Source organism: Magallana gigas, chromosome 8, assembly GCF_963853765.1.
Source record: "Magallana gigas chromosome 8, xbMagGiga1.1, whole genome shotgun sequence".
Lineage (NCBI taxonomy): Eukaryota > Metazoa > Mollusca > Bivalvia > Ostreida > Ostreidae > Magallana > Magallana gigas.
The window spans coordinates 31,155,675-31,171,314 of NC_088860.1; the positions used below are offsets into that span (position 1 = coordinate 31,155,675).

The 15,640-nt window shown below is 35.0% G+C and overlaps 1 long non-coding RNA gene across 2 annotated transcripts in view; it reads left to right on the forward strand.

Moving 5' to 3' along the window:
- LOC105348063 (uncharacterized) overlaps positions 1 to 15,640 on the forward strand; it is a 30,065-nt gene that overhangs the window by 14,242 nt on the left and 183 nt on the right. For both annotated transcript variants that reach the window (XR_010708302.1, XR_010708301.1), the window contains exons 3-4: positions 10,740 to 10,789; positions 13,014 to 15,640. The exon at positions 13,014 to 15,640 is cut by the window's right edge and continues 183 nt beyond it. This is a non-coding gene — a long non-coding RNA (uncharacterized lncRNA). The remainder of the gene's footprint in view (positions 1 to 10,739; positions 10,790 to 13,013) is intronic.

Below are 15,640 nucleotides of genomic sequence, written 5' to 3' on the forward strand. Positions count from 1 at the left end.
GTATGGCAAAGATTGTTCAGTGTTTTCTCAATTGAAAGTCCATACGCAACATGCATTTTTATGAGGAGAAATCATGTATTAGTTCACTTATATGAAGGGCTACTAACACCTCAGCGAACTTACGAACCTCTGAAAAAAATTCCGATTGTGTGTCGGGCCGAAAGGCAAAATAGAACTACCCTTGAATTTGTCACGCCAAGGCGTAGCTTAAGGAGAAATAAACACACGCAAAGCATACAAAATTACACTCATTAGAAGGAGATGGCTATTCTTACAAAATCGGCAATGACATGTCTCCAACTTAGATGCCCCGATAAGACCAGAGAGATCGTTAAAGCTAATTATATGTACACCACATATTTAGGCCAAGATGGATGAAGGGAACTGTCCCAAGTGTTTGGGTAGCCCCCTTAAGTTCTTCATTTTGTTGTTTAAATCTAAAGTTATCTTTATAAGCAAACTATATACATATATAAGTTTGTTTTCATATTAAATTTGTTTTCGTAGTAAATCAAGTTAATTCAACATATTGTGGATGCGTATTCTTGATCGAAAATTCAGAAATGTGTAAAAGTTGCAGCAATATCTATGGGTGGCCTTATCCCTTGGGACACCGTGACAACGCATCGAATTATTCAACATACATGCATTTAAAGATGCTTGTGACAAAAAACGGGTAACCTCTTTTTTTTTTAAAATCTAGAATATCTGGAGAGGTTTATAGCTATTTAGATACCAATCGCGATAACATTTGACAGATACTTGAAGCAAACTCATCAACGTGACGTATCAAGTTTCATATTCATATCAGTCGATTTTTCGTGGCTGTCGATCCCGATCCTATATAACCCACGACAACCCTATCTTATTTTTTACTGATCTTATCTGGACATCAGCTCTTGGTCTGACGTATAATGGTAATGCTGTATGAGAGAAATTACATAAAAGTACACGACTCGCACCCGGGGATCAGGTTTCATAATTTCTACGGTTGCTTAAATTCAGAAGTGTATTGTAATTGATTATGGCGAGAGTGTGCAGAAAATTATCCAGCACAAACAAAGGGAGACTGGGTTTATGACGACTGTCAAGTTTACTGATCCAACAGCAGATGTCTAGCTAAAAACTTGTTGATTATTTGAGAGTAGTATCCTCTACTTATAGACACGAGACGATTTATTATATTTTTTTTAGCGAAACGAAACTATCAAATTCTGAAAGAAAAAAAAATCACAAAACGAGCGATGGCCATCAATCAAAGCGTTACCTAATCCGGGATTTTTCAGATTGTCTTGATAACGATATTAGATGTCATTTCATATTGAGTCCGAATTTATGTTAAAAAAATTCATAACATGTAAGTGAAAAGAGGCTTTTTTTTTATTTTGCTCATTCCAATGACAGAGGTACTTTTAGAAATTAATTAGCCCAAGAATTTAATATAATAACGGGGGCTTAAAAATTCATTTAGTAATAGTGCAGAAAAAATATTTTAAACAAAACCCGGGGTATCGTTGAATTCTCCAGTCTCATTAGAAATATCAATTAAATTTGACAGTTTGTCATAGAAACACGATACAGGGTGTTTGGCCACCCAGGCCGTACCCCTGTACAACTTTATTAGTAAGGGGGGGAAACAGTTCTTAATGAAAATATGACAAAATTTGGCATGCCTCAATTTAGGCCCTCAATCCTAATATATTTGGGAATGGATGTTTAATGGCTCGGAAAACAAGTTTTTTCACATCTTGAATACTGAACAAAAACAGAGGGAGGAGAAATTTGACAGGCATTTAACACGACCATATATAATTATTATGATTCCACAATTATATTTCTCTCTGGGACACTATATTTCTTTCTTTACTGCCTTCCAATGCTTCTATTGTGTGGCTTTGTAATGCCCATGAAATGCTTGATTTTCTATATATCTTTAAGTGTTAAAAGAGATTGAGATAATTGCATAGTGAGTTGAAGGTATTGAGCGGAGTTTTATATACTCCACAACGGTGTAATTTCAGATTCCATGATGTCAAGCCATTCTCAATGACGTACTTTAATTTAGAGTAATATGCAGTGGTATATAATTTAAAAATTAAAAAAATATATACATCTTACATAATTTTTTCGTCTCTGATTGCGTTCCCTTTGAAATGTTGAATGATTTTCTCTGTTAATATTGCCCCTCCAAGGGGACGTCCCAAAAACGTTTTAATTCCATTTACGGTTATTTTATTACATAACAAACATGTGTAAAGATGTTGAGATATCGGCCCATCTTTGTCGGAAAAATAAATAAACACGAGTCAAAATGGATTTACCGTGTGACAAGATTGTGATAATTATCTAACGGCATTGTCTCTCACGCGAGTGGAAAGATAAAATGTAGAATCCAAAACGATAAAAACGAAAGAATTCCGATTTAGTCGGTTCTAAGAACATAGATAGGAATCGCTTGACAGTTACATTTTGACAGACTAGTGGCACTTTTTGTTCGACATCTACCGTAGATACAGGCATATTTACATGTATTAAATATAGCAAATACGCACTTACAAATTTTAAGGAATTTAGATGTTTTATATAGAAGTATAATTCGGTAGAATTCATTAACTTTATTTCATTTTATTTAGGCCTTTTAAAAGCTCTTATATTTTATGTATGGAAAATTGTTATCAAAGCAATAAAACTACAGGACGCATTTGTATTTAATTTACAAAACTTTATTTAAATTTTAAATGTCATAAATGAAAGGGCTGTTAAAATTTGATATGCAAATTTTATGTCTCTTCACCGCATTTTAATTTCTTAATTACCCGTAAAAACACCTCTTGAAACAAAAAATCGATCGTGACTTTTGAAGGAGTTTTATGTAATTCCTAGCCATAACAGCAGAACATTTATGAGAGGGGAGGAAAAAAATATTAAACGGTGTTTGAAAAAATGTTGATCAATTTTGCCTTATCGGACACCAAAATATTACCGATCATTAGAAGCCGTTCTCCTTAGCTTCTGGATGAGCAAACGACATCGGGAATCATAATAAATATTTGAACCACGTCTCAGAGGACCTGGATTCGCTATTACAGAGCACAAAAGACTAAGTGGAGCATTGTGTCGCGAGCACCGAACGTCGATGGTTTAACTTTAAACTTTACCTTTTATCGCCATTGCTTTGGGTTGATGATAACAATACACCTGTACCATAAACTCGTATCAGGGGAGAGAACAAATTACGAACAACTGCATTTGTTAATTTTTTATTCATGCGATGTATTCCTAGTGGATCTTCGCTTCAGTCGCATCATTGGCAACAATTAAAAAAAGAATCCCGGCCTGTCAATGGCGGCATTGTCCCCGCCATTATCGCACGACAATAGGATTACGAATTCGCTGAGTGATAACTACATTGAGTCTTTCATTTAAAGTTTCAATTCTGGTTTTTTTTCTTTAAACGTTAATAAGGTACATATCCTCTTTTATTATTATTTATCAGACATCATTGCAGTCGTACGAAACTAACGAGCCAGCTAAGCGTTAACGGTCGTTTTCTGTTCAAACTTTTTAAGGATATTGTCCTTTCTGATATATTTCATTTTGTCAAATAAAATATACAACATGACCACTTATGTTGTATATTTTATTTGACAAAATGAAATATATCAGAAAGGACAATATAAAGAAATCTGGGTTTCTTCGCAGCAACTTTTCAAGTGCACAGAAGTAGAAATTGGGATATTTCATAAGTAGTATCAAAGCAGCAATTTTTCAGGTGCACAGAAGAAGAAATTGAGATACATGTACATTGTTTTAAAAAATATAAAAAAGTATAAAGTTTTATAAGTAAGAAACGTTAAGGTGAAATTCTTGCCCTTTCCTTTTTGCCGTTGTCTGGATAGGTGTCTTATAGAACAGATTAATCCTGATGGTACAAACCTTTAATAAAAGATTATGCGTATGTTTCAAATAATATGACCATATGATATAGTGACAATGGAATGAACACCTTTTCACTAATTTTGTTGTAGCTAAAGTAAGAACAAAACAACTGTATATAATAGTTAATTTGATTTACCAAAGTAAGAACTCTTTGTGTACACACAGTGCTACTTTTCACGTCTTTATTTACAAAAAGACATTATCATTGCTGGAATTTATTTTTTTATCATTTATTCGTCCTATTCTTACATTAACTGTTGCATCAACCATCTTGTTTTATGGTAGGTTTGTATATATCTGTCAAGTTCTGCTTTCCTCACGTTTGCCACTATCATAAAAATATCATATTTCAATTTAACAAATGCAGAAGAATATATCAATATAATCGCGACATTCTCCGATGTTTTATGACTGGAAACCGTATTCTTTACCCCACTTCCGCCCTGAAAACTCAATAGATATCTGGTGAAGCCTAAAATTTTTAATTTGCTATTGTCCAAATCTTCAATTCCCGTCTGATGCAAAAAATCAAATCATGTCACAATCTTGTGTCTTGTTTAAATCATGTGTGAAAGATTCAAATTATGCGAAACCATAAATAATAATTTCGATTGGGTTCGGGGATTGGATAATTGCGTCCACACAACAAAAGTAATTGTTCTGCTTGTACAGATTTCTGCGATATCAGGATGAAATGCAGGGCTACATTTGCGATGTTCAACCAATGATATCAGTTTTATGGTTAGAAATTAAGCGAAAAGAAAAAAAGGAAAAAGAAATGCAAGTGATCTTTTGGATGGAAGGAAATATGAAAATAAGACATAAATATTTCTGGTTTTAACCTTCGCAAAATCGGCGTGTATTACACGGAAATATTTCTTCTTACTTAAAGTTTGCAAATTGTCGATATCCGATACGACATCCAAGCCAGTTGTCACGCGATACAACGCAGCAACAGCACTTTCAAACTTATTTGTTTCTGGGTTTTTTTAAAAGCGATATCCGTTGATAAGACCTTTCGTAATACTTTCAAAACAATCTCGATGTCTTTAATTGAAGCCGAAAAAGTGCTCCACTCATGCTCCATGCACCATGATAGTCATCAACTAATGAGAGAAAAATTTGTCAGATCTCTTCGCAGGTTTAAAAAAAAAAAAGGAATGCAGAAATTTTGCATATCATTGTCAATACAGTACAGCTCTGTGTTGCATCGCTGAATTCCGGGGAATAATAAATATTTACAACCTTTTTTAAAGATCTAAAATATGTTCTTTCTAGTTTTTGAACCTCGCAAAAAAAGTCTACTTTTCATATCCATGGCTGTGGAACAGTCACTTTAAAATGTCTGTTGATAAGAGGAAAAAAGGTATTTTGATTCATTTAGCTTAACTGCTCGATAAACGCCCGACAAATCCTCTCTGAAAGCCCGCTATATAATTTACTGAGGAAAGTACACTGTGTGGGTAAAGGATACATAGGAAGCTTTTGTATGTCGTTACAATACCATTGTACGGGATTTGATTATAATGATCTAATCGGGCTCGTTATACACATTAAAATGAAGAGATGACTTTTAAACATTACTGACCCGGTGCCTTTGCTATGCATTGAATACCCTATTCAAAATCTCTTCAATGTATCTATTGTATACAAATCCATGAATGAAATATTTTCACTGAAAAGAAATAAACAACATACTATAGTAGGTTGGTTTTACACATTTCCTTACGAGCTTTTAATTTACATGTACTTTACCTGGTTCTGGAAAGGGATAAATATGGTTACCTGGAGATTAGAGAAAACCTTTATTTTACATGGAAATTATTGTAACAATGATTTAAGATTGGAAGAAAAAGAACATATAGATAATCAGAGCCATTGAAAGTTATTTTTTTAACGCAAAACGTATAAACTTAATTCTTATCTCAATTTTCTATATTTATCATTGTACTTTTTTGTAATATTTACAGTCTACAATTTTCAACCTGTATCGTCAATGTTGTGAGTTTTTTGCCCATCAAGGAGACTTTACACCCAAAATGAGCTGTGGTTTTGGTTCTTTTTTGCTACCGACATACATGTACAATGACGTCTGTCTTTGACCCGCGCCAACGAAGGGGCACAAATGTAATATAATATGTTTTATAAAAGACCTAACATGCTATTAAATTTAATTCGTTGTTACATAACAATTCTTTCTCAAGGTCTCTCTCTCTCTCTCTCTCTGTCTGTCTGTCTGTCTCTCTCTCTCTTTCTCTCTCTCTCTCTGTCTGTCTGTCTGTCTCTCTCTCTCTCTCTTCTTAATTTTTTTTTCAAATTAAAAAAAAACCCAACGACATAGACATTGGTTCCATGTGACTGCAGTGCAGTTTCCGGGACTGAAACTTTAGATATGCATTACTTATGACTTGGCTGAAAACGTGATGAGGAAAAAATTAATGATTGGAACACCTTGTCGAGATAGGATCGCGCGCTCCAATATCAACCAACGGTTCCCGTTCAGTGCTCGTTGTTTCAGTCAGATTCTCACGGTCCTACGTACACCGGGGTACCTGATTATCTGGTATGCCATTTTTAACCAACTTAGAAACCCCTTCATCCATCATCTCTGCATCTCATGAATATAAATTACTTTCTGGAGAGAGAACAAATCATCTAGCGCGGATAATTGTTTATTCGGGTATGTATCGTCCCATGATCAAGGGAAGAATATATACCCTTGCGTCTGTAACAATAAATTAATACCAGATGAACAACTTTGACATTCATCATCGTATCCACGTCTGTAGAAGTTTTGACGTCTTCTGGGACGTCTAAGAAAGCTTTGTTTAATTGATGCTGATTGCTAAGTTCGCGACCAAAAACTATAATTGTGATACTTGCTCTGTAAGCTGTAATACGATGGTTAAAAATATTGAATTTGAAATGGAAAATCCTGTTACTTGATTAGAGAGAAAGAAGAAATTCAAATTATTATATATTTATGAACATGACTTTTGGATTACTCTCTCTCTCTCTCTCTCTCTCTCTCTCTCTCTCTCTCTCTCTCTCTCTCTCTGTGGGCACAAGAATCCTCCTGGACAGTACATTGGTTCCACAGGTGACCGCCTTTAGCTTGGGATGGTAGTCACATTGGGATTAGGTATCCAATCATCACAGCGGGATGGGTGTTAAATTGTCCCCAATTTTTTCTCTGTAATCCGAACGCGCCGTGTGTAAGAAGGTCCGTTATCATTTGATCGGCTTTGTCGTCCATCTCTAGCTGGAAGTATAATATAATCCGTTGTGTTTTTTTTTTATTCTTCAGTCTTTTAAATGAATTTGCCCAAAAGGAGTGGGTTATATTTAAGACCTGTGGGTTCGTTGATGTCCTAAGCTGTCTCCACCGATGCCCAGAAGACTCATTTAAAATAAGAAAAGCTAGGAATAAATTGAGTATTATCCAAATATTTTGTAGAAAAACATCCGAATTGACAAATCCTGGTTCGACTACCTTCAAAATGACCAGATTTCATTAAAAAGAGCCTTGGGCTGATACAACGTTTATACTCTTATATGAGATTTTCCTTGCTTAAAGAAGCAAAAAATGAATTTAACAATGTAACTTTTCGGGACAGAAACTTGTCTATTTATGTAATATACATATCCTGCTCTCTAGTTTCCCTTGTTTTTAGAAATTAACAAGTTATCCCTCAAACCCCTGCTGAAACAAGACAGGGTATGTAATAAACATTCATTTGCGGTCTGAAAGGGGGTAGTTTTCATGTCAATGTAAAATTCCTAATGTAATTGCTTGACTGAACAAAGACATTTTAAATTATCTTTATTGCTTTGTTTTTGCAGAGGTACGCAATTTTCTTACCCATTAAACATTCCTTTTACGGTCGAGAGATTTAAAATTACATATGTAATTCTGTAATTCTGCGATACTAGATGGTATAATCATCCCCATCAAAAAAAATTTAGACAAGATTTGTGGCTCACAAAATCTTGAAAAATTAAGCTTTCAGTCTTGCTTTCTACCTATAAAAATAAAAATAAAAAGTCAGTAATGTATCTTCTGATAAATAGCTTAAGATGTTACCAGTTTCCAAACCCTTTGAAGTGATTTTTTTTCTAATGTATCGCACATTTGTTGACAAACATTTTTTTGCAGTTCCGATCTTGCAGATACTTTTTCGGGTTTTTTTGGTATTTGTTGAGGTTGGTACTGATTAGTCAAATAGTGGTCATCTCGACGCCTGCAGATCTCTGGGGTAGATTTCATTCCTCTGGCGCCCGAGTTCCTGTTGTCTTTCCCGTACCTGCAGTAGTTGGTCCATTTTCTACCCGGGTATATCGCGTTTGGCATTCATTCAAGGTCCCCTCTCCTCCGATTGTCATCTTGGAAGGATTACTTTACTGGTAAAGATTCCTGAGCGATACCACAGTGTCAGAAAAACTCGATTGCCTACGATTTAATAGCGATTTTATCGCCAATGCCAGTCAAGTCATGTATCTCAAGAAAATCAAAGTCACAGAGGGTCACCCCTCAGAAACAATTATACCCCGATCTCAAACAAAGATTAGCCGCTCTTATGAGAAAGAATTTGTTCCTAATTAAGTCACACTTCAAAAATGAAGAAATCTATGTGCTGTGCAGTAATTTGGAAATGTTCTGTTGATTTTTTTTTCTTAAAATTCTCCAAAGTTTTGGACAGTTTTAAATGTCCTCGGTGTAAGGCTTCTTTTGCTCTCTTTCTACAAAATTCAGACTTGAATTCAGAATTATTTTCAAATAAGACTGCAAATTCATGAAAGGTCAGGATGTATAGCAAAGGACTGTGCATTTCTCTCTTGTCAAGCTGTTTGTTAATTTCAATATATTCAATTGGATTTTGTCAAGCAAACTGATTGCTTTTTTATACTGTAAGATAAAAAAAAGGGATTTACAAAAAAATTGTCATGTCAATATTAAACCATGCATAGACCTTGTGTTTTTGTGACCTTAAAGTTTTTTGTCAGAAACTCATGCAAAAATTATGCAATGCGTGCAGTTAAGTGATGTCAAACTATGAAAATCTAGCTTGTTATCCATCTATACCTTTGTCTCACTCCCATTATGGTGATTGTGGACCAAATTTACGGCTTAGAACCACCTTTCAGTGAGTTTAATCGTATATGATCTTCTTCATTCAATTTTTGACAAATATTTTGTGCTATTTGGCATTTTAATGAAAGCAGGGCGACATTTATTGGGTGTCTGGCCGTATGGGTGTTAATGATGCACGTACCCGTGCATAATGCATGCTAATCTTTTTCATAATTGTGCTAATGCTTATGTATTTGAGGGATTAAACACGCCATTGAAATGTCCCGGATAATTTCGCCTCGATCCCAGCAGCATGGTAGCCTCAATGACATAACTTAATCCAAGATAACAATCTCCGGTAATTTACAGACTCAAAGCACTGTCTCCATACCGTGACTGAACCCAATTTCTTGTTCTCTTTTTATGTCTAAAGTTCAAATGTCTTATTCCCCGAAAAAAAAATTTAAAAATGAATACCGCACTAATAGCATTAGTAATATTTCTGAGTCTCGATTTCACGACCTTCGTAGGTTTTTTTTCTTTAATATATGAAAATCTTACATTGGTTTTTCCTACGATAGACACTAGATTTGTCTGTAGCCTTGATTCGAAAAGGGACACAATTTTTTCTGTATAATGAAAGACGGAGGGAAATCTTTTTATACAAATCTAATTGGGTTTGATACAAATTCAAAGGGATGCAAAATATGGCACCCAAGATTTACGTATGATCAGTCGAGTCATGTCTAATGAAACTTTATTAGAAATGGCGGTATTTGCACAGCTTGTGTCAAAATTATATTTTTTTTTCTTGCGGGTAAAAAACAAAGGCAATGAAGTGTAACATAAACTTGATTATGGCTGAGATTAATTGTGATAGAGGCTCTGATAAAATTACCACGGCGAGCTCTTCTCTTAGTTAAAAAGATACAAGATGCCAAGGGCCCGCGTTCTTGTGCATGCATCATTTGATAGCATAACTGCTTCATTTGGCAACGAACATTTTTGATAAACGTGTTCTTTTGCCAAAAAACGATACAATATAACCACGTGACTGGCACTAGTATTGATTTGATTTAAGGTTCCAATGTGATTTTTTTCCCCACCTCTTCTCGAAAAGAATACATAACCAAAAATTTCTAGCTGTTAAAAGACATGGTCTCTCTAATCTCTGATCGGGTATCGAATTTGAATCAAAATGCTTTCAATCAAGATGTCAAGAGATAAAAAATAAACCAAATATCGTATTTATCAATTTATGTTATGAATTTTAACAATGATATTTAGTTGGCGCCCAATTTTATCGCTTGTAAATTAATTTGCGAACAGAAGCAACAATATGATAGTAGTGTGAGATTTGGATTCAGATTGGCAAAATCTATACTAGATTGAATAATAGTTAAACATCTGGGGTTAGGTGTTGTGAAAAGCGCCTGTTGTTGTTCGACACAACACCACCATATCAATAACACTATTGAGTCTCTTTCAGCTATTCTAGAAAGAAAGCCTACATAGTGATATTTTATTGCCTCCACTGAATTATAATAGATGCTTTGGTTGTTGTTCTACAACAATGGGTGAACAGAAATTGAATAAAAATGATTTTTGATGATGATATTGAAAGATATAAAGACATGTTTAATCCATAGAATAACACTATTTTGCATGGAATTTTCAAGAGCAAACACAAGTGTAGTTTTTCTATTTTTGTGTTTATTTTTTGTTACAGGGAATTTCTGATTATGGATTTGTGAACTACCTTTAAAGACCAACTGAAGAGTAAGTAGACGCCTTTATCCTCTATGGACAGTAAATACCAGTTTTGGTTAAAACCAAAATGATGTTCTTTGAATGATGCAAATATTTTTATCAAGTTTCTGTTCATTCATCATGACTTCCATTTTTCCATTTTTCCAAAAATCCATTTTTTATGCTTTTTATTAGTTCCTATTTCTTTGAGGCCAGTAATATTTGGTTTTTGAAGAGTATGTAAATTATAGATGCATATCCTCAAAATCTCAGTTTTGTGTTAAAACCCCGACAACCGTTTTTGCAAAATGTATTCGTAGAAAAATCATTTCTGCAGGTTAGAATCTATAGGTGGTTTTATATCATATGCTATCCTCAGCAAACACCAATAAGAAAACAACAATAAAAACCAGCACATCAACATGAAGGAGAAACAGAATATGATTTTGTGTGTTGACTTTTCATCGCCAGCGCGTGTTATCATTTACATAAAAAGATACTCATCAAGTATTAAAGTTATTTAGATAGAATTTTCTCTTTAAATAAAGAAAAAAAATTGAAAATTTAAAAAAAAAAGGACAAAGAAATAGATAATAATCAGTTCTGAAGAGCCTAAATGCATTATTTGTCAATTAACGTCCCATGTATGAGCGCCTCGCCTAATCAAACCCACATGGAAATGAAAAATTAATTACCGTAATGAGAGAATAAAAAACATCAAACACTCAAGTGCCGTAATCGATTTGTTTTGCAATTACTTAATGACAAAAATCAGGAAACAACATAAGGTATCAAGTCTCTGGATATCTGGCTGGTACCCCAAATCTCATCACAATACGGGCTTTTTTTCACTTTTTTTTTTTTCTTTTGGTCGATCCCTGTTTTAGCCAATGGAGATAAAATATATAGTGCTTAGAACATAAAAGGCGACCTGCTAGTCTTGGCTGGATGAGTCGGTCTTTCGTCTGAGGCTTTGATCTTTCATATATGAAGCGTAATGTATATTTTGTGATCCCCGGGACCTTGAGATAGGGTACCTGCTGATCACGACAAGGGGCCAGCGAGATTGACTGTCGCTCGGAATATAAATTATACTGCATTATGGTCCTAATTGATTTCATTAAATATCGTTGAAAAGGCTTCATAGAAATTTTACTGGTGGTTTATTGCTCAACACATTTAAGGGGATATCTTAAACATTATTTTTTTCGTTTTGGGTACAAAGCTTTAAAATGGCTGTGTCGCAAAAATCATAATTAAAAATTTATTTTTGGTAATTGCTGTTTTATGCTGCATAAAAAGTAGTCCCTTCTGCGTTATTTGTCAGCTACGGAGAAGTACTTAATTCAAGTCTCCGGCGAGTTGGTTAGAGATGAGATCAAGTGAATCGATTATAGAGTTACCTAATAGGTGAAGTAATTCTGATGCAAATTTCGACAAGTTTAGAGTGAAAAATTTAAATCTTTCCCGCAGGTGATGAAGGTGTTAGCATTTAACTCGAAGAAAAACAACTTTTAGAGATGGAAAGATGTTCAAGATAAAAAATTTCTCCGATTACTATCGTTGGTTGTGTCTTCAACACCTGTATCTCTCTCTCTCTCTCTCTCTCTCTCTCTCTCTCTCTCTCTCTCTCTCTCTCGTAATCTCTGAAAACTACTAGAGACTCTCCCAATATCCAAGCAATCCCAAAATTTCCCAGTAGATTTTTTCCACAAGCTCAAATGAGACGGGATTTATTAATAAACAACACTCGGGTCGTCATTTGAGAGCTTACATATTGTACGAGCCCCCATCTCGCGCTAACATTCGTGATACACATCAATACGGACCTAATTAGGCCCGATTTCAGTGCCGAGAGCTGCTAGACGATTGAAGATATCGCCAATTTAATGCCGTGTTCACAAATTACTACACATGTTGGCAGATAGAAAACTGTGATTGTCATGACCATAATTGGACATCTCTATTAGATCACCTTTAACCACATAGATAATGAGCGGATCATTAAATTACAAACAAATTTCCTCCTTTTCCCCGTTTTCCCCCAACGATTTTATCACGTGGAGGCATCAGTTGGACCCCCCAGTCCTGAGGGTTTTGTGGGTTCGGAGCTGATATTGTTAAGGTGTGCTTCCCTGCTATCCGTATGAATCGTCAAAAGTTTTTCTCAATGCCTGCAAACCCACTTGTACACCTGATTTCATTGGACATTGCAACCAAACTTTGTCTGCTTTCATATTTGTTATTTATTTAGGGCCGATGCAATGGATGCTATTACATTAACAGCTTTTGAAGTCTGGACTCGTAACATTCGGAAAGCGCCGAGGAACCATGTGTTCAATAGTGTGCTATAAGGAAGTGGTCCATGTGCAATCGAACGCTGATCTTGCCACTTTCCTATGGCCGTGATCGCTCTTGACAGTTGTTTATACAAATAAACAATGTATACCCCAGCCCCCGGTCTCAATTTTCACCAAATTACTGTGCTTTACGTAAATGTCATTTCATTTCCCATTATAATAAATTTCCTAGTCGCTTTGTATGATGACATTGAGCAGTGTAAGAATTGTTGGTGGCTTCGGGTGCCCATTGTTAGGACAGGGATATTGCCTTCACCCCCCTTCCACCTGCCCGCGGAAGAGGATGCTGCCTCGTTAATAAACCCCCTTAACTAAGCTGGAAAACCTCTCGGAAATCGAGAGACTGCCCTTTCGTTCCCAAAGCACGTCATTATAACTTGTAAATTATACATGAACAATGTTTTCAAACGAATTATTGTTGCATCTTTTTGTTAGTGTAAATTTGTTACTTTACATAACAAAGTCGGATATTCAAATTGATCACAGTTTAAACCCCTCGTGTGAAGCGATTCGGTTTCAGCCAGCAGTTGCAATGTTCACTCGGGCTGCATCGGCCTTTTGTGCTGTAACAATGACCGGCGCATGCCTCTCTTATGTTCCACAAAAAACCTTCTGACAATACTTGTCATCACTCGGTGAAAACGAGCGTATTTAGGCATAAGAAATAATAAGAGGTTACACATGTATTCTTTATGCATTTTAACACCAGTGGATGGAGTTAACCAAGACGTTTTACCCACAAATATAGTCTTGCTGTAATTTTAACCGATACTTTATATTCATAATTATACACCTTTACAGCTATTTCCCCTTTTCTGTAGTTTTCATTTGTGATCAAGTATGAAAACAAAAAACCCGAAGTTCTAAATTTATTTAATAACATCCAAATATTTCCTTCCAATTTAAAATAACGGCGAATTTCCTTAAATAGAAAAATGTGATAAAGTCTTTCAATTATTTTTCTCAGTGGGTTTTTTTTTTCTTTAAACGTGTTAGGTTCATTTTTCTTCCGATGAGTTCGGGTTATCTGACAGAAGAAATAAGGGAAATATTTAAGATTCAAGATCGCTGATTTGGCGTCTTCCATCCGCTATTCAGAAACGATGTATTTCCGCTAGGCAGCAAAGCAATTACGATGCACACTCTTGATTGGAATTAATTAGTAGCCTAATAAGATGGTTATTGATTAAAATCAATTTATGATTGGTCCACGGTGCATGCTTAAATGCACCATAAATTTCCAGGGTAACTGGAGATATCTTTGGGGAAAATGGACAATAATACATAGACAAGTTTAAAGTAGCACATTCATTGCAGCTGCATCGACAAAATGAAATGTTTCTTTCCATGCGGATATCAAATGTAATGGTTTACACGTACTTAGAAACAGGAAAAGTGCACAAAAAAGACAGAAAATAAAAACCAAGAATTTTAAAACGTCAGAATTCAGAAAGAATTTTTATAAGCGAACGTTACCTATTGAATTTCAATCAAAATTTATTTGAATGGAATGAATCCCTCCCCCTTTTTATCTTGTACACACTTTAATACAAATATGTTAGAATAATTCTTATCTATGGCTGATGTAATTCAATAGCATCCGTTATGAACGAAATAAATCATTTTTTTACGACATAGCATTATAAATTTATTAATTTTATGTGGCCCTACACATAGTTGACGTGGATCGGGCCCTACATAGAGAAAACTTCCTCTAAATTCTCCATTTCTAACAGGATTTATCCTGTCCCAGTTTTTATGTATTTTTCATAATCTTTAAAAACAATTTTTGCATTCATGCAGGGGGGCAATCGATGAGGGATTTGAAGGTAAACCTTGAGTAATATCGTCCTGAAATATGATATTATTACGGGAGCGTTTAACCGCCATTAACAGCCTCGGGCTGACGTCAGCACTCCATCATTAATCCTTCTTTTTATTCAAAGGGCTTTAAGTTTGTCCATGAAATTTATCAATTAAACAAAATATATGGCATAACCTTTTTAAGTGTCGGGTATTTGATTTTTTTTCATTTTTTTTTTATATAAAAAGTGGACTAACGCGAAGATGGGAATAGACATTTAGATTAAAGGCGATGTGTCGCATCATTAAAGGTGGCCATTAATTCGGATGCTGTGCGCGGCCGCTTAAGCACTCGAGTGATAGCCCACCACGTGTGGATGGCAATCCGCTGTTTGCGTCCTTATCTCTACTGTTTGAATTGATTCAAAATCCATAATATATTGACGGTACTTAAATTTAAGCATTGATTAGTATATCTTGTCATCTCTGTCAGCACCGCTTCGATAAAAGGGGAAAAAAATAAAAAGATATAAAGCCGATGTGAAATTCATGTACAGCAATTTTCCAGCTACTTTCTCGATGATGCACCTGATCTTGCGTTTCATGAAATTGGCTAAGTGATAATGAAAACTTGCCGTTGATTTCATAAGTATTATAATAACATAAACAGTTTACAAGAATCCTACATAGAAAAAAACATATACTTTTTGTGAAAAAG